Raw genomic sequence first — 19,071 nt, 5'->3', positions numbered from 1 at the left:
CAGAAGTGGCCCAGAGAACAGTGGGTGGCGTTGTTACAAAGTGTGTTAAAAGGGAAGGCACAGCGGGCATATACGGCGTTGTCCATGGAGGAGGAAGAGGAGGAGAGTTATGACAAAGTAAAGGCGGCCATTCTCCGGAGTTATGAGCTAGTACCTGAAGCGTATAGATAAAAGTTCAGAAATTTAAAGAAAGGGTGGAATCAGACGTATACCAAGTTTGCCTATGAGAAGGGTGTGCTCTTGGACTGTTGGTGCACAGCAGAGATAGTGGAAGAGGATTATTGGCGTCTCAGGGAGTTAATTCTGATTGAGGAATTTAAAGGTTGTGTTTCGGAGGATACCCGGATGTATTTGAATGAGAAGCCGAATAAGTCCATCTCCGAATTTGCTAGATTCGCAGATGAATATGCCCTAACCCACAAGACAAAGTTTTCCTCGAATAAAAGTTCCCCGAGAGACCATGGGAACGATCGAGAAAGTCCGCCGGCTGAGGCAGAGGCCCCGCCGGGAGCTAGTGGTAAGGTTGAGGGGGAAAGGCCAGACAGCCAGAGATTTCCGGGCTTGACCTGTTTTAATTGTGGAAAGGGGGGGGGGGCATATTGCATCTCGGTGCTTTGCTCCGAGGAAAGAGACAGGAAAAGGGAAAGCAGCAGTCCCTATCGGATGTGCCGTGGTAATCAGTAAATCGACAAGAGAGCCCCAGGTAGACAGAGTACGAGGAGGGTCTGAGACTTGTCTGTCACACGGAACCGTGTCTGTGAGGGAGGGAGACACACCAGTTCCCGTACGGATCTGGAGAGACACGGGGGCTGAGCTGTCGTTGATCAGCAGTAAGGTACTAGAGTTTGGTCGCAAGACGAGAATGGTAGCTGTGAAGGGAATAAGTAAAGGGACAGAAATGGTGCCCTTACATAAGGTCATTATGGATTGTGAGCTGGTGTATGGACCAGTTGAAATAGGGGTGCGATCAGAATTCCCGAGAACTGACGCGGACGTCCTTCTTGGTAACAATTTAGCAGGTGGTAAGGTTTGGGCAGCCATGACGCTGACAAAACAGCCTGTGAGTGTTGAGGCTCCGCCCCTAGATTCCAAGAGCTATCCCGCATGTGCGGTCACTCGCAGCCTGTCGAGAGAGGCAGCTGAGAACGAGAGCAGTTTAAATCTGGCCAGTTTTGATTTTGCCGAGACATTTTTACCGACCCTGTACCACGAGGGTTTAGAGGGTGGTAAAACAAAGAGTAGTAAAGTGAAAGAGGGTAAGGGAGAGGAGGTAGATCTTCCCTTAGCGAGGAGAAAGGTTCTAGAGGCAGAAAATAAAGATGAGGAACCGTTAGAGCGGTTAAGAGGTCCAGAGTTGGACATGGATTATCTGTCTGGTTTGGCAGAACTGTTTGAAGAAGTTGAAAATTCTAAAGGTGTTCCCAATAATGAAATGAGGGCAGTCCTAGATGAAAAGGGTGCCCTTGCCTTGAAGAAGTCTGCTGGGTTGGCAGATGAGGTTGTTTCAGCCCGCGGGGTTGAGTTTACTCCGGAAGGGAGTTGCCCAGAGAGTAACTGGGAGGATCAGGGGAATTTAGAATTTGAAAAGGGTACGGGTATTGAAAGCCTGGAAGAGGCCAATGTCCCGTTTGAGTGTGTCCAAGATAGGGATGCACGTGGTACTGAACCTAGTAACGGAGCTCAGAAAAAGTCTGAGGTATTTAATTCAGTTGAACGAGACGGCCGTCCTTGTGGGTCAGATAGACTTGGTTCAGTGAAGAAAGGGTTAACCTTGGTAATAGTGGGAAGTGAGAGGTCCCAGGTGTTTGTGCTCGAAGGTGTGTTAAAAGTTAATGGGGAGATGAATATTATCATTGAAGAAAACGGGAAATATGTAGTTCCCAAATCGAATGAAGAAAATTTAAAACCTGTGGATCACTTACAGGTTGAGTTGGAAGATAACGGGGCCCCCCATGCTATTGTTATTCCAGAGTGTGGTGTGAAAAGGCAGAATCTGAAATGCTGCTTGAACAAAGAGTTCGAATTGAAAACTAATAGCCTGAAGGGTCCTGAAGAGAAAGCTAGCAACTTGCGTAAAATTAAAGAATTGGGTGGAAATTCAGAAGATGGTCTAAGTTTGGGACACAGTGTTGATAAAATAACTCCTATGAAAGAAGTGGGCAAAAGCCTATTTTGCCAGGCTACCCGAGCTCCCCACGTGGGAAATAACCGGAAAAGAGGCGAGGGTTAATGGGGGACGCCATTTTTAAATAGCAGAAACCGGTTTTAAGGGATTGCGACAAAGCCTGTGAATAATAAAAGACAACCCCCATGGAAGCCTGCCTGTTAAGTTTGAAAGCAACATAACGATTGGTATTTGCATGAACTTTTGTAGTATACACATAAGCTTAAGATCACAACTCTTTAGTTTTGTTTGCTGAAAAAAAATAATAGGTGGTTATTAAATTGAAGTCTGATGCTATAAGACTTTAGTAAGGTACAAGATGTTAAGCTAGTAAAGGAAGTGACACTGTAATCGTTAACTGTTTGGATGCTGAATTGGATGTATAACTGTATTACTCTGTAGTGAAAAGGAAAAGCTTTTGTATTGTGGTAGATTCCAGAGTCCTGTAAGACTCTGTACTACTTCGTTTTAACCGCTGGTACAAACGCGTTGAAGAAAGGGGGTGTTATGCCTGCAGCCCCCTCCTTTGTGAGAATCACAAGATCACTATTGGGTTGGGTCAGGGGACCCAGGAAATGAGAGAGAGACGTGCAGAATGTCTCGTTCCCCGGCGATGTAAAGCTACGGGACATGGCCATTGTCTCTTGGAGACAAATTTGTGGATTGAGATACTATGCTACATGAACGCCCTCAGGCAAAGTGGCCTGGTTGAGGGAGAGATTGCATCACCCCAACCTGATTGACATCTACGACCCTGCGAGTCAGGATAAAAGAGGGTCTGTGGGAACAGCCCCTCAGACGCACCAGAAGAAACGCTAGCGATCCCATAATAGCGGGAAGCCATTTGAAGGGGGCCACGTGCGTTCAGTTCCGTTGCCTGGAACTGGTGGCTGGTACCACGGACAACGGCTTTTAGCTAACAACGGGGAAACCAACTCCCCTGACTCCAAAAGGATTGGCATCATAAAAGACCTGGGCAAGTTTAAACTGTCTCTCTTAAAACCAAAAAGCTGCAGCTTGAATGAACTTGAGTGATTGTTATATTTCCATCGGACAATACATTATCCCCTAGACAACGACAGAGCTATTTCTTATTGATTATTATTATACCCGCGCTTTTAGATTTAGTATTGACGACGTATATTATCTGTATGTTTGCATTAATCTTATTTTTGTGCCCCTTTATCAATAAATACTTTTAAAAATAGTACCATCAGACTTCAACGGACCTCTCTATCTTTGCTGGTAAGTGACCCAGTTACGGGGTACGTAACACTATTGTTATTCCAGAGTGTGGTGTGAAAAGGCAGAATTTGAAATACTGTTTGAACAAAGAGTTTAAACTGAAAACTAATAGCCTGAAGGGTCCTGAAGAGAAAACTAGCAACTTGCGTAAAATTAAAGAATTGGGTAGAAATTCGGAAGATGGTCTAAGTTTGGAACACATTGTTGATAAAATAACTCCTATGAAAGGAGCGGACGAAAGCCTATTTCGCCAGGGTGCACAAGCTCCCCACGTGGGAATTAACCGGTAAAGAGGCGAGGGTTAATGGGGAAGCCATTTTTAAATAGCAGGATCCGGTTTTAAGGGATTTCGACAAAGCATGTGAATAATAAAGACAACCCCCATGGAAGCCTGACTGTTAAGTTTGAAAGTAACATAAAGATTAGTATTTGGATGAACTTTTGTAGTATACCCGTAAGCTAAGATCACAACTCTTTAGTTTTTGTTTGCTAAAGAAAAATAAGAACAAAAATATAGGTGGTTATTAAATTGGAGTCTGATGCTACAAGACTTTAGTAAGGTACCAGATGTTAAGATATTAAAGGAAGTGACAATGTAATCGGTAATTATCTAGATGCTGAATTGAATGTATAACGGTATTACTCTGTAGTGAAATAAAAAACTTTTGTATTGTGTTAGATTCTAAAATCCTGTAAGACTCTGTATTACTTCGTTTTTTTTCCGATGGTAAAAAACGCATTGAAGGGGGTGTTACGCCTGCGCCCCAACTCTGAGGGGCCGAAGGGTAGAAAGTGGCCCCCTCCTTTTTGAGAATCGCAGGATCACTATTGATTCGGGTCAGGAGACCCAGGAAATGAGAGAAAGACATGCAGAATCCACAAAGGGGTTTGAAATGTCCTGGCCCTCAGCAATACAAAGCAACGGGAAGCGGCCATTGTCTCTTAGAGACGGAATTGTGTATTGAGTACTGTGCTTCGTGGAAGCCCTCAGGCAACGTGGGCTGGTTGGGGGATGGCATCATTCCACCCTGATTGACATCTGAGACCCCGTGAGTGGGGATAAAGGAGGGTCTGGGGAACGGCCCCTTTAGACGCACCAGAAGAAATGCTAGAAATCCTGGAACAGCGTAATAGCGAAAGCCGGTGGAAAGCCCACGTGCGTCCTTTTCCATTTGCCTCGGAATTGGTGGGCCTTACCACGGAAGAACGGCTTTAGCTAAACAAAGGAGAAATCAGCCCCAACGACTCTCGAAGGATTGACATCATAAAAGGAATGGGCAAGTTTTAAACTCTCTCTCTTGACTCCAACCAAAGGCTGCAGCTTGCAGCTTGAATGAACTTGAGTGACTTTTATATTTCCATCGGACAATACATTATCCCCTAGACAACAATAGAGCTATTTCTTATTGATTATTATTATACCCGCGCTTTTAGATTTAGTATTGACGACGTATATTATCTGTATGTTTGCATTGATATTATTTTTGTGTATTTTATCAATAAATACTGTTAAAAATAGTACCATCAGACTTCAACGGTCCTCTCTATCTTTGCTGGTAAGTGACCCGGTTACGGGGTACATAACAGTTCTCCTTTACACTTGCGTACTAGAAGTGATATTAAGCAATCTTGAAATAAGAAAAATCATTACCTTCTTTCTATTACCTGTTAAATAAACAGCAAGGCAGTGTTCAGAGCACCCAGGAAGAATCCAGGCTATGATACTCTCAAGCTTAGAACATTCTCACTCCATTTTTCATTTTGCTGGCCACTGTCTAAGCAAGTCTGATAGGTTGCTCAACCAGACAGCACAGCTGTCAATTGAAATACTCATCACCCACTCAAGTTCCAGCTGCCGTTGGTTCAGAGATTCGTGCAGAGTAGGGAGAATGTTGCCAGAGGCACAAACGCAGCCCGTGAGCATTCAGACGGAAATGCTACATGCACACGGACACTGGGAAATGCCCGGCGAGGAGCTGCAAAAGTTTTAAAAAAATAGAGACAGCAAAAAAAAAAATTGGTTACTAAAAGTCAGAGTGTTTGCACAAATTAAGGCAACCCATCATATAGAGTGGGAAACTGCAAACCAAAAATCTCTCAGATGTGCCCCAAGAACAGATTGCACAAAATGCTCTTCAGTTACATGATCCAGAATGAGCAGGAGACTTGGAGGTGGGGGGGGTGGGGGAGGATTGGGAGCTGGGAGGGGTGGAGGAAGGTAGCAGAGTGATGCAGTTGAACATACCACAAGAACAGCAACTCAAGGAATACTGCTCCTCTCACACTGCAGGGGGCAAATTTGACAGTTAAATCTATGCTGACTCTCCATGCTTTCCAACCACATCTCTCCATGTAAACTTCACTCAGACATGCCCATCGAATCCACATCCCTTCCCCAAATTTTCTGCCAAATTTTACAGCAGCCAATTAACTTCCAGGTCTTTGGGATGTGGGCAAAATCACAGCACCCAGAAGGAACCCAAGCAGTTACAAGGAGAATGGGACGATCAGACTATAATACACAGGAGGGCGTTAGGCCATCAGGTTTGCCCACAAAGACTTAGTGGACATCCCCAAACCAAAAGCCGTGGATGAACCAGGAGGTACATCGTCTGCTGAAGGCTAGATCTGTGGCATTCAAGTCTGGCAACCCAGGCCTGTACCAGAAAACCAGGTATGATTTGCGGAGGGCTATTTCAAGGGTATAGAGCCAATTTTGAATGAGGTTGGAGGCGACGTCGGATGTACAACAACTCTGGCAGGGTTTGCAAGACATTACTTCCTACAAAACGAAACCCAATAGTATGAATGGCAGCGATGCTTCACTACCAGACGAACTCAACACCTTCTATGCACGCTTTGAAAGGGAGAACACAACTGCAGCTGAGAAGATCCCTGTTACACCTGATGAGCCTGTGATCTCCGTCTCAGAGGCCGATGTTAGACTGTCTTTAAAGAGAGTGAACCCTCACAAGGCGGAAGGTCCCAATGGAGTACCTGGTAAGGCTCTGAAATCCTGTGCCAACCAACTGGCAGGAGTATTCAAGGACATTTTCAACCTGTCACTGCTATGGGCGGAAGCTCCCACTTGCTTCAAAAAGGCAACAATACCAGTAACTAAGAAGAATAATGTGAGCTGTCTTAATGACTATCACCCAGTAGCACTCACATCTTCAGTGATGAAATGTTTTAAGAGGTTGGTTATGACTAGACTGAACTCCTGTCTCAGCAAGGACCTGAACCCATTGCAATTTGCCGATTGCCACAATAGGTCAACGGCAGACACAATCTTAATAGCTCTTCACACGACTTTAGAACACCTACACAATACAAACACCTATGAGAAGATGCTGTTCATTGAGCATAGCTCAGCATTTAACACCATCATTCCCACAATCCTGATTGAGAAGTTACAGAACCTGGGCCTCTGTACCTCCCTCTGCAATTGGGTCCTTGACTTCCTAACTGGAAGACCACAATCTGTGTGGACTGATGATAACATCTCCTCCTCACTGATGATCAACACTGGTGCACCTCAGGGGTGTGTGCCTAGCCCACTGCTCTACTCTCTCTATATCCATGACTGTGTGACTAGGCATTGCTCAGACACCATCTATAAATCCGCTGACGATACAACCATTGTTGGTAGAATCTCAGATGGTGACGAGAGGGCGTACAGGAGTGAGGTACTGTATGCCAACTAGTGGAATGGTGTTGCAGCAACAATCTTTCACTTAATGTCACTATGACGAAAGAGCTGATTGTGGACTTCAGGAGACATACCAATCCTCAGAGGGATCAGAAGTGGAGAGAGTGAGTAGTTTCAAGTTCCTAGGTGTCAAGATTTCTGAGGACCCAACCTGGTCTCAACATATCAATGCAGTTATAAAGAAGGCAAGACAGCGACTATACTTCATTAGGAGTTTGAAGAGATTTGGCATGTCAACAAAAACACCATGGAGAGCATTCTGACAGGCTGCATCACTGCCTGGTATGAGAGGGCTACTGCACAGGACCGAAAGAAACTGCAGAGGGAGGTGATAGGCAGCTGGCAGAGTCTGCTTCATCCGCCACAACAGACAAGATCTCCTGGTTGCCACCTACTTCAACTCTGCTTCACATTCCCATTCGGATATGTCCATACATGGCTTCCCCTACTGCCATGATGAGGCCAAACTCAGGTTGGAGGAGCAACAACTCAAATACCGTCTGGGTAGTCTCCAGCCCCTTGGCATGATCATTGAATTCTTCAATTTCTGGTAATTCCCTCCCTTCCTTCCCCCATCCCACTTTCACTCTGCCTCCTCTTCCAGCTGCCTATCACCTCTCTCATGATTCTGCCTCCTTCTACAACCCATAGTGCTTTCCCCTTACATTCCTTCTTCACCTTTCCTCCCTATCCCCTCCCCCACCCTTTGATCTTTCCCTTTACTGGTTTTTCACCTGGCACCTACCAGCCTTCTCCTTCCCACCCTCCCCCCCTTCTTTATAGGGCCCCTGCCCCCTCCCTTTTCAGTCCTGATGAAGGGTCTCGGCCCAAAACATTGACTGCTCATTTCCACGGATGCTGCCCGACCTGCTGAGTTCCTCCAGCACGTTGTATGTGTTGCTTTGACCCCAGCATCTGCAGAGTATTTTGTGTATCCCTTGACCCTGGCACCTGGGAGTTAAATTATCATCCAGGTGTGTCTTTCACATCCACAGAATCTGCTATCTGCTCCTCTAATGATTGAATCCCCTATCACTACTGCACTCTTCCCCCTTCCCTTCTGAGCCACAGCACAGTTCCAAAGACCAGACTGTTGTGGTTTTCCCCAGTAGTTCCTGCAAACCTCCTCCCCCTCACTGAAACATTATTGGGGTGAAAGGCCATAGGGGTACTCTGCACTGGCTGCTTATTCCCTTTCCCTCTCCCGACAGTCACTCAGCTACCTGTCTCCTGCAACTTAGGGGTGACTATCTCCCTGTAACTCCTATCACCTCCTCACTCTCCCGTATGAGCCAAGGGTCATCCAGATGCAGTTCTGGTTCCTTAACAATTTGTAAGAAGCTGAAGCTGGATGCACCTTGTGCAGATATAGTTATCAGGGAGACTAAAGGTCTCCCAAAGTCTCCTCATCTCAGATGAAGAACACACCACTGACATTGATCTTTTCTCACCTATGTACTAACAGACAAGAAAGAAAATAAAGCTCACGAGCCTCTCTAGCCACAGCCTGACCACTCATACTTTCCACTTAAACTACGACTGCTCCCTCAATGGCCTCTCCACTTACAACTCGCTCTTTTTAGTGGCCTAATAGATCATTACGGTCAAACCCTGCTGGAAGGTCCCAAAAGGCCCCGAGCTCTTTTTAAATTTCACGCTGCCTCAACGAAACAAGCGAGTGGTCAAGATGATGGAAGCCTGCTGAAAGGCCCCAAGATCTTCTTAAACATCGCCTTTGCAAAACAAGTGAGTGCTTGTGATAATTGGAGCTCGCTGAAAAGCCCCCAAAGCTTTACAGATAAAGCTCCAGAGGTCAGGGTCACTGAGGGCTATGCAGAATCTGCATTAACTATGCACTATTAATATGTACACATGTATTTAATTTCAGTAAAACAAGTTTCACAAAGATGGGAAAATTATGAGGATTACAGATTGAAACCAAACTGACAACACTGAAAGTGTTGTCCTACCAGCCCTACTCCACTGGTTTTTCAACATATCTCAGAAATTTTTCTTCATTGGCATGTATACTTGCCCTGTGTGTCAATTCAATCCTCTCATTTTAAATGCAATAATGGACAGGAAATCTAGCATAGTACCATCTGCAGCTCAAACAAAAACACACTATCTCCATTTCAGGAGATTCTGGATTCAGCATCAGTCCAATTTCCTTTCTAACAGGATGAAGGACGACTTGCTTCCACTCTGGTTCCAGGAGTCGGAAGATGCTGGTACACAATTTTTTTTTGGAACATCAGTCTTAACTGAAGTAACTTTGACCAAATGGGGATGCTCATGACATTTGGGGTCCAAACTCTACTCAACAGACACAGCACAAGTCAAGTGCTCATGATCCATAAACATATAGACACAAATATGCTTTTGCCCACTTTGGCACCCTTCCAACCTGGATTTTTTTTTCCAATTCATCACTCAGCATCCACTTCATCTCAACCCACTATATCCTCAGCCTCTCACAGTGACTTAAACCTGGTGTCTCAGCTAATATTCAGATCAGTCAAACAATATAAAATACCTATTACCTGGTCAGTATCACATCACGTGATCTATAGGATCTTGCAGGGTTCCATTTGGCAGTAACCCTTTCAACATTTAATACAAATATCACAAACAAGAGTACAGCTGCAGATGCTGGGAATCAAAGCAACAGACAAAAATGCTGGAGGAACTCAGCAGGGCAGGCAACATCTATGGAGAAAAAGTACTTTTTTTCCCCCTATAGATGCTGCCTGGCCTGCTGAGTTCCTCCAACATGTTGTGTGTTGCATATCAATATCAGTTCGTCCCACAGCACAAATTCAAATAGTTCTTCAAACGAGTACAACTGCCACGTCTATACACCTCTCGCCGGTAGCACCTAACTAACTACGCAGTTGTGTCAGCAGATTACACTTCACTGACATCCACATTACTATAAACCACATCAAGTACCACTGACCAGCAATAACATTTTTAGAAAGCTATCTTATAAAACTTCAAGAGAAGGTAATTTTGGCGTTAACATCTCCGATGAGGCAGAAATCTTTTCATACTGCAGTGAAGCAGAACAACCTGAACTGACACTTGCATCTGGGGAGAAACTTGAACCTACAAGTTCGAGTCACGAAAGGACAAAAATTTCCAGCTCTAGGCCAGGGCTGACACATAAAAAAGTTTCAGCAGATTGGTTGGTTTAAGAATTTGCCTGATTAAAGCAACTGAAGAAAACACTCAAGTCAAGCTAGCATTATCTATTCTCCAAGACACCCCTAAATATAATAAGTAAAAATTGTATTCCAAAATTTTAATCTACAATTTAAAGTTTTGAATTGTAGTTCTAATCTTCAATTTGAAGTTCTTGCATTTGCTATTACTCCTGAAACTCCTTGTGCTGGAGGTGCGAAATAAATGTAGGTTAATTTTTTTTTTTAAAAAAGAGCAAAAATAAAACTCCTGGATCAACTCAGGGCTCAGTCAGAATACGTGGAAGGAAATGGATAGTCAACATTTTGGTTCAGGACTCTCCAACTGGACTGAGAACCAGATGCTCCACTGAGTTCCTCCAGCAATTTTGTTTCTGCTCCAGTTCTCGTCTCTCCTGTTTTTTTTTGGAAAAATACTTGATACATTTTATTTATATTTTCATCTCAATTTATGATATAATATTAAAGGAATTTTTAAAATTTAGCTAAATGGAAAAAGGATTGACCAGAAGAAATAATGTAAGGGGGAGTGTGTTGCCATTGACTGGAAAGGAGAGGGATGCTAATGCTTGAATATATTCAAGAGTAAAAACATCACCACAAACAATGGAAAGGTGAGGAGTCAATGCAGAGGTGAGGTGACATCGAAGCGAAATCAAGGCAAGCGAAGACAAGGCCTGTCCACCAAACTGAGAGCAAGGAAAGACCTGAGGTTTGAAGAATCTAAGTGTCAGGCCGATTTGGAAAGGTTGGATATGGGCGGAAACGTGGCGATGAAGTCAAGGCCCAGGCCCAGAGAATATCAAAACAACAGGGCCTGGGTGCTAGAGAGAGGAGGTGAGCTGATGTTTGGACAATTTAAGCACAGGGCCAGATTTGAAAGTTGGGGTTCAAAGACTCGAAGGTTAATTTATTAACGAAGTGTACAATTCTGAAATTCTTCTTCTCCGGATAGCCATGAAACCAACAAAGAAAAAGAATGGCAGTGTGATCATCAACCCCCAAATCCCTGCCCTGCACAAAATAAACACTAACAAAAAAATGGAACAGGCACATTGGCCTCTAAATCCCCCATCCCTGCCTGCACACAAAAAGAGAGAGATCAGGTGAAAAGCACAGAATATTAAAAAAAATGACAGAAAGAAAAAAGTCTATTGTCCAAGCCCTTATCGAAAACGCAGAAACCCTGGGTAACATTCTCTGGGCACGGTGGCAGGATCTCCCCTCTCAGGTGTCAGAACCAGAGGCAAGGATCAGGCGGTTCTGCTATACTCAGCCTCGTGTTGAACTACGGCGGTGGCCTGCTCCAGCAGCAGTGATGCCTAGCTTCACGTCCGTAGATTCACTTTCATTCTGAATGCTATTTGTTTACTTTACTGTTTGCATGATTTGTTATTTTTCCCCCCGTGCATATTAGGTGTTTGACAGTTTTTTAAAAAATGGGTTCCTTTGAACTTCTTTGCTTTATGGCTGCCTGTAAAGAGACAAAACTCAAGATTGTAGAATACATACACACTTTGATAACAAATGTACTTTGAATTTTGAGTATTTTGGACAATAAGGAGCCAAAGTACATGGGGATAGAGTCTATAATGGAACACTTGTGGCAGAACTTGCTTCATTTAATTAAAAATTGGACAAGACTCAAGTGCAGGTATGGTCTACTCCCTCTGCCCAGGTTCCTACAACTAGTAAATAATTCTGTATGCCTCAAGAACACACACAAAAATGAAATCCGGTTACTGATAGGTGGTGGATCAGACAGTGAGTTAATCTTGTGTAATTTGGATAAAATGATCAAACACAAAAACATGGTCTTAATCCTAACATAATTTAGAAGACAGATGCTGGAAATCCAAGCAACACATACAAAATGCTGGAGGAACTCAGTAGGCCAGGCAGTATCTATGGAAAAAAAGTATAGTTCACATTTTGGGCAGAGACCCTTCGGCAGTACTGGGGAAAAAAAAAGCTGAGGAGTAGATTTAAAAGGTGAGGGAAGTGGAGGGAAACACCAGGTGATCGGTGAAACGTGAAGGAGGAGGGATGAAGTAAGGAGCTAGGAAGTTGATTGGTGAAAAAGATACAGGGCTGGAGAAGGGGGAATCTGATAGAGAGGACAGAAGGCCATGGAAGAAATAAAAGGCGGGAGGAGCACCAGAGGGAGGCGATTGTCGGGCAAGGAGATGTGAAGAGAGGGAAAAGGGGATGGACATTACCAGAAGTTAGAGAAATCGAAGTTCCTGCCATCAGGTTGGAGGCTACCCAAATGGAATATAAAGTGTCGTTCCTCCAACCCAAGTGCGGCCTCACCACCACAGTGGAGGAGGCGATGGATTGACATATCGGAATGGGAAGTGGAAATAAAAATTGGTGGCCACTCGGAGATCCCGCTTTTTCTGAAAGACAGCGCATAGATGTTTGGTGAAGCAGTCTCCCAATCTACGTCAGGTCTCACCGATATACAGGAGTTCACACCAGGAGCACAAAACACAGTAAATGACCCCAAAAGATTCACAGTTGAAGTGCTGCCTCACCTGGAAGGACTGTTTAGGGCCCTGAGTGGTAGTGAGGGAGGCGGTGCAGGGGCAGATGTAGCACTTGTCCGCTTACATGGATAAGTGTCAGGAGGGAGATCAGTGGGAAGGGACGAATGGACAAGGGAGTCACATAGGGAGCGACCCCTGCTGAAAGCAGAAAGTGGTGGGAAGGAGGGGGAAGATGTGCTTGCTGGTGGGATCCCATTGGAGGTGGCAGAGGTTTCACAGAATTATGTGCTGGAGTCTGAGGCTGGTGGGATGGTAGGTGAGGATAAGAGGAACCCTATCCCTGGTACGATTGTGGGAGATGGGGTAAGAGCATACGTTCATGAAATGGATATGATGCAGGTAAGGGCAGTGTTGATGGTGGAGGAAGAGAAGCCCCTTTCTTTGAAGGAGGACATCTTCCTCAGTCTCAAATGAAAGTCTCACCCTGAGAGCAGATGTGGTGGAGACAGAGAAATTGAGAGAAAGGGGTGGTGTTTTTACAAGTAACAGACTAAGAGGATGTATAGGCCCGGTAAGCTGTGAGAGCCCCAGGTTTGTAGTAGACATCAATAGATAAGTTGTCTCCAGAGATAGATACAAGTAAAAGGGTGGGAAGAGGCATCAGAAAAATTACATTACAAAGTCTTCCCTGAACTAGTGTGACTGGACAGAGTTTGCCAATGCGTAAGCTGGTTTAAACAAAAACTAGAGAAATAACAGATGGTTTCATTACCCAAACTAACATTTAAACCAAAATAGTTATCACTCTTCACCACTGACGGATGGCAATGGGTAAACAAATGGAGACTTTAAACAGTATTTTCTTTGTTTTTCCAAAACTATTTCATTGAAAGCAGCAATTCTTCAAATAAACAGATATCCGATGGGATTCTGATCTAATAAATTCCACAAAGCTCTTTAAAAGTACCAGATGTTTGTAGTGTGATATGAATACCAAAGAAATTGTAAACTACTCAGGAGGAATAATAATGTCAAATTTAGCCTGATATTTATTTTGAAAAGGTGATTACAATAACTGCATAACCAGAAACATATTACAAGGACATTCAAGATCATCATCTGCATCCATTGTGACATACATGTTCCATTGTGACAGGAATATTTAAACTAATCCATTTATGTACCAAGTTTCAGAAAGGAAAACCTTCATTTCTTTCTCATTAGAAAACTTCAAAATTGCCATTGGGGAAGATTTTTACTTCAATTTAAATAATTCATACACATAACTAAATACCAGATTTAAGGCAGGAAATTTGATGCAGAAAAAAGCAAATAACAGAAAGTGTTTCAATAAAAGCAGCCTGGATCAGTAAACAATGAAAGGAAATAAATCAGCGCTGGACAAGAAGTAGCTGAATTATTTAACCACACACAGAAAAAGAAGGGAGCCATGACATGGAAATAGTCAACCTGTGCCCTTCAAAATGTTTGCACAATTGACCCAAATAACTCCAGCAAAAGGAAACAATTTCAGGAATACTGGTCAACTAGTAGGGTGGTTGACAGAGAGCGGCTGACAGGGGCACCACAGTAGCATAGTGGGTAGAATAACGCCATTACAGCTCGGGGCTTTCCAGAGGTCAGAGTTCAATTCCAGCCCCGTCTGTCAGGAGTTTGTACGTTCTTCCTATGAGCGCATGGGTACCCTCCCACACTCCAAAGACATACCAGTTAGGAGGTCAATAGGTCCTGCGTTTAGGCTAGTGTTGAGTAAGTGGGTTGCTAGGCAGGGCAGCTTGTGGCATCAGAAGGGCCTGTTCTGTGCTGTGTCTCAGAATGAATAAATAAACCACTTAACTAGCTAGTGTTGGGTGGCACAGTAGCGCAGTGGTTAGTGTAAAACTATTCCAGTGCCAGGGACCAGGGTTCAATTCCACTGCTGTCTGTAAGGAGGCTCTACGTCTTCCCCATGACCACGTGAGTTTCCTCTGTGTGTTCCAGTTTCCTCCCATATTCCAAAGCCGCACAGGTTAGTAGGTTAATTGGTCACATGAGTGTAATTGGGCCAGCGCAGGCTTATTGGCCACAATGGTCTGTTACCATGCTGTATCTTTAAATAAAAAGAGCCTTATGCAAGAGCTGCGATAAAGGGAATCCATCATTCTTTGCCCTTTTCCACCACTCTGCAACCTCAACTGCAGTTAACCACGTCACCATCCTTTAATGCTGCTCCATGATATTCCAGTTGGAAAGGACCACACTTGTGTCTCTCCATTCTTATCTGGTCCTCTGTAACAGGGCTTCGCATCCTGCATGCATACAGTTAGCCTGATCAACAAGTATCAGTCTAGTCATACCAAAATTCAACATCAGTTCCATGGCTATGCTGATTGGTGCCGTGGTGAGTCTCATCAGCAAGAACGACGAGTTAGCTTACAGAGAGGAGGTGCAGCGGCTAACGGACTGGTGCAGGGCCAACAACCTGTCTCTGAATGTGAACAAAACAAAAGAGATGGTTGTTGACTTCAGGAGGGCATGGAGCGACCACTCTCCACTGAACACCGATGGCTCCTCGGTAGAAATCGTAAAGAGCACCAAGTTTCTTGGTGTTCACCTGACAGAGAATCTCACCTGGTCCCTCAACACCAGCTCCATAGCAAAGAAAGCCCAGCAGCATCTCTACTTTCTGCGAAGGCTGAGGAAAGTCCATCTCCCACCTCCCATCCTCATCGCATTCTACAGGGGTTGTATTGAGAGCATCCTGAGCAGCTGCATCACTGCCTGGTTTGGAAATTGCACCATCTCGGATCACAAGACCCTGCAGCGGATAGTGAGGTCAGCTGAGATCATCGGGGTCTCTCTTCCCGCCATCACGGACATTTACACTACACACTGCATCCACAAAGCAAACAGCATTATGAAGGACCCCACGCACCCCTCATACAATCTCTTCTCCCTCCTGCCGCCTTGGAAAAGGCATCGAAGCATTCGGGCTCTCACGACCAGACTATGTAACAGTTTCTTCCCTCAAGCTATCAGACTCCTCAATACCCGGAGCCTGGCTGACATCTTACTGCCCTATTGTCCTGTTTATTATTTATTGTAATGCCTGCACTGTTTTGTGCACTTTATGCAGTCCTGGGTAGGTCTGTAGTCTAGTGTAATTGTTTTTTTTCCTCTGTGTTTTTTTCCCCCCACATAGTTCAGTCCAGTTTTTGTACTGTGTCATGTAACGCCATGGTCTTGAAAAACATTGTCTCATTTTTACTATGTACTGTACCAGCAGTTATGGTCGAAATGACAGTAGAAGTGATTTGACTTGACTTGATTGACATCCAGCTGCACCTCACCACCACCTCTTAGCCCCTTGGCCATCATTTCTAAATCACCAGACTGTCCAATATCAAGTACTGGAGGAGTAACATTTCCCTTAATGAATTACTGATAAGGACAAAGACATCTTAGATTTTGGCCCCGTCACAAAACATTATTCCCTAGTGACTCCATTGGGTTACTAGGGCATTTCTTTGGAAATTGTCTGAAAGTAATTGCCATATTTGATTTTTGTTCTCATTACGACTCCCACTCTCATAATCATCCATCCATATTCCTTCTGCTTCAGTTCATTTGCTAATAAATCTTATCCATATCTTTGCTACCTCCAAACCTACCTATTCAATTCAACTAGGTCATCCAACACATTGCTGCTTGTGTCCCAAGTTATACCGAGTTCTGTGTTGCATTATGTTTACTGACCTGCACTGACTCCAGTTAAAAAACTTTAATTTAAAATTCTCATCCTGGTCTTTAAATCCGTCTATGAATCACCCAGATCTCTAAAGCAGGGGTTCCCAACTTTTTTTATGCCATGGACCAATACCATTAAACAAGGGACCCATGTACCCCAGGTTGGGAATCCCTGCTCTAAACACGTCCAGTCTCACAACCTCTATCATTTGATTCATTCCAGATCCTTGGAGCTCCAGATTTAAAGGACTGCTTCTGATGGCTATTCCTCCCATTTCCCCCTCATATAGGACACCATTTTGATCCGCTTTCTTTGACCAACCTTTTGGTCAATAGTCTTAAATCCCTCCCCTGGCTCAACTTTGTGCCAAACAACAAAAAGAGATGCATTCAATTTCTTTCACTTGCTCTACAATTCAACAAGATCACAGCTAATCTTTTATCTCAATTCCATTTTCCAGCATGATCTCCATATCCTTTCTTCCCGCAATAGCTAGAACTTCATCAACCTTTGTCTTTAATATACAGATTAAGCAACCCTCTAAGTACAGACACCATACACACTATCATCGCGAGATCCCCGACTCAACACCCCAATGCGTTCATTGCAGCTTCCGGAGACTTCGACCACGTTTCTCTCTCGACAACCGTACCCACCTTCGATCAGTTTGTCAAGTGGCACAAGAGAAAATAAAACTCTGGATCTCTTGTATGCAAATATTAAAGATGCATACAGCTCTCCCCCAACTTGGAAGATTAGATCATTACCTGGTTCACCTCATGCACTTGTACAAGACCAAAGTGCAGTAACAGCTAGCCACTGCTAAGATAGGAAAGAATCTCGAGGCTATTGAGGAGTTGAAGGGCTGCTTTGAGGTTACTGACTGGAATGCACCGTGTGAACCATATGGGGAGGTCATTAACAGATTTACTAATTGCATCAATGTCTACGTCAACTTCTGTGTAGACATTGTAATACCATCAAGGACTGTTCGCTGCTTCCCTAACAACAAACAATGGGTCACCAGTGATCTAAAGGCTCTTCTCAACCACAAAAAGAAAGCTTCTAGATCAGGAGACAGGAAAGAATTGAAACATGTGCAGACAGAGCTAAAGGAGAAGATCAAGGTGGCTAAAGAGGAATATAGGAGAGAGCTGGAGAACAAGTTTGGGCACAGCAGCACACGGGAAGTGTGGAGAGGCATGAAGAACATCACTGGCTTCAATCAGCCTAGCTGTAGAGGCTTAGAATGCAGCCGTGAATGGACTAATGAGTTAAACCAATTCAATAAGTTTGTCAATTGCCCTCCTGTTCACACCCCCCTCAGCACACCAATCCTGCTGCTGAGGCACCAATGCCTCCCCTTCTCCCTCCCCTCCAGCACATGGATGAACAACACAGGCTACCACTGTCCTCATTCCCTCCTTGCCCTGCACCTACGATCCACACCTCCACATACCAACTGCTATTGTCCCAAACTTCACCTCCCTCAACTCCTCAGTCATCATGGACTCACCTTCACTACTGAGCAGGTGAGAAGAAGGGCTCTGGGTACACTCAGACATGGCAAAGCATTAGGACTGGATGGTGCAAACCCCAAGGTCCTTAAGGAGTGTGCTGAACATCTGTGTGGAGTTCTCCAGTGCATCTTCAATCTGAGCCTCAGCTTGGAAGGGGTCCTGACTGTGTGGAAAGCATCATGTGTGGTCCCAGTATCCATGAAGAGCCAACAGAAAGTCTTGAATAACTGCTGCCCAGTGGCCCTGATCTCACACATCATGAAGACACAGCAGAGGCAGGTCCTGGCTCACCTCTGACCCTGGACAGATCAGACCTTGATCCCCTGCAGTTTGCCAACCAGGAGCACACTGGAGTTGATGATGCTGTCATCTATCTGCTGAACAGAGGCTACTCCCATGTGGATAAGCAGGGCAGCACTGTGATGATTATGCTTTTTGATTTCTTAAGTGCCTTCAATACCATAAGAGCCCTCATTGCTGGGGGAAAAGCTCTATTCAATGCAGGTTGGCACTTCCATTGTATCCTGGATAATGGACTACTTGACCAGCAGACCACAGTTCGTGCAGCTTCAGAAATGTGCATCAGATGTGGCTATAAGCAGCACTGGGGCCCCACAGGGGACTGTACTGGCTCCCTCCCTGTTTACCCTGTATACCTCGAAATTTAGATACAACACTGAGTCATGCCATTTGTGGAAATTCTCTGATGACTCAGCAATATAAGGGAGGTTGGGAGGATGAAGACAAGGCCCTGGTGGACTTTTATCAAATGGTGCAAGCTGAATGATCTGCAAATCAACCAGTAGGACAAAGGAGATGGTGATGGACTTTAGGAAGACTAAACCTGCACTGCTCCCTGTTACTGTTGATGGTGAGGATGTGGACGAGATGAGGACCTACAAGTACCTTGAGTGCACCTAGATGACACCCTTGAGTGCAGCACCAACACAGAGGCTGCCGGAGTCACCTCCACTTCCTGAGGAGACTGAGGTC

At 44.6% G+C, this 19,071-nt stretch overlaps 1 protein-coding gene across 4 annotated transcripts in view; it reads right to left on the bottom strand.

Moving 5' to 3' along the window:
- LOC140729027 (soluble lamin-associated protein of 75 kDa-like) overlaps positions 1-19,071 on the bottom strand; it is a 111,675-nt gene that overhangs the window by 72,058 nt on the left and 20,546 nt on the right. The window contains exon 1 of one of the 4 annotated variants that reach the window (XM_073048292.1): positions 5,075-5,134. The exons of the other annotated variants lie outside the window; for them this stretch is intronic. The gene's annotated coding sequence lies outside the window, so the exon portion shown is untranslated. Of the gene's footprint in view, positions 1-5,074; positions 5,135-19,071 lie in introns of those variants that run through there. 4 annotated transcript variants of the gene reach the window in all.

This window comes from Hemitrygon akajei, chromosome 6, assembly GCF_048418815.1.
Source record: "Hemitrygon akajei chromosome 6, sHemAka1.3, whole genome shotgun sequence".
NCBI classification, from domain to species: domain Eukaryota; kingdom Metazoa; phylum Chordata; class Chondrichthyes; order Myliobatiformes; family Dasyatidae; genus Hemitrygon; species Hemitrygon akajei.
This window is presented reverse-complemented; position numbering and strand designations above follow the sequence as displayed.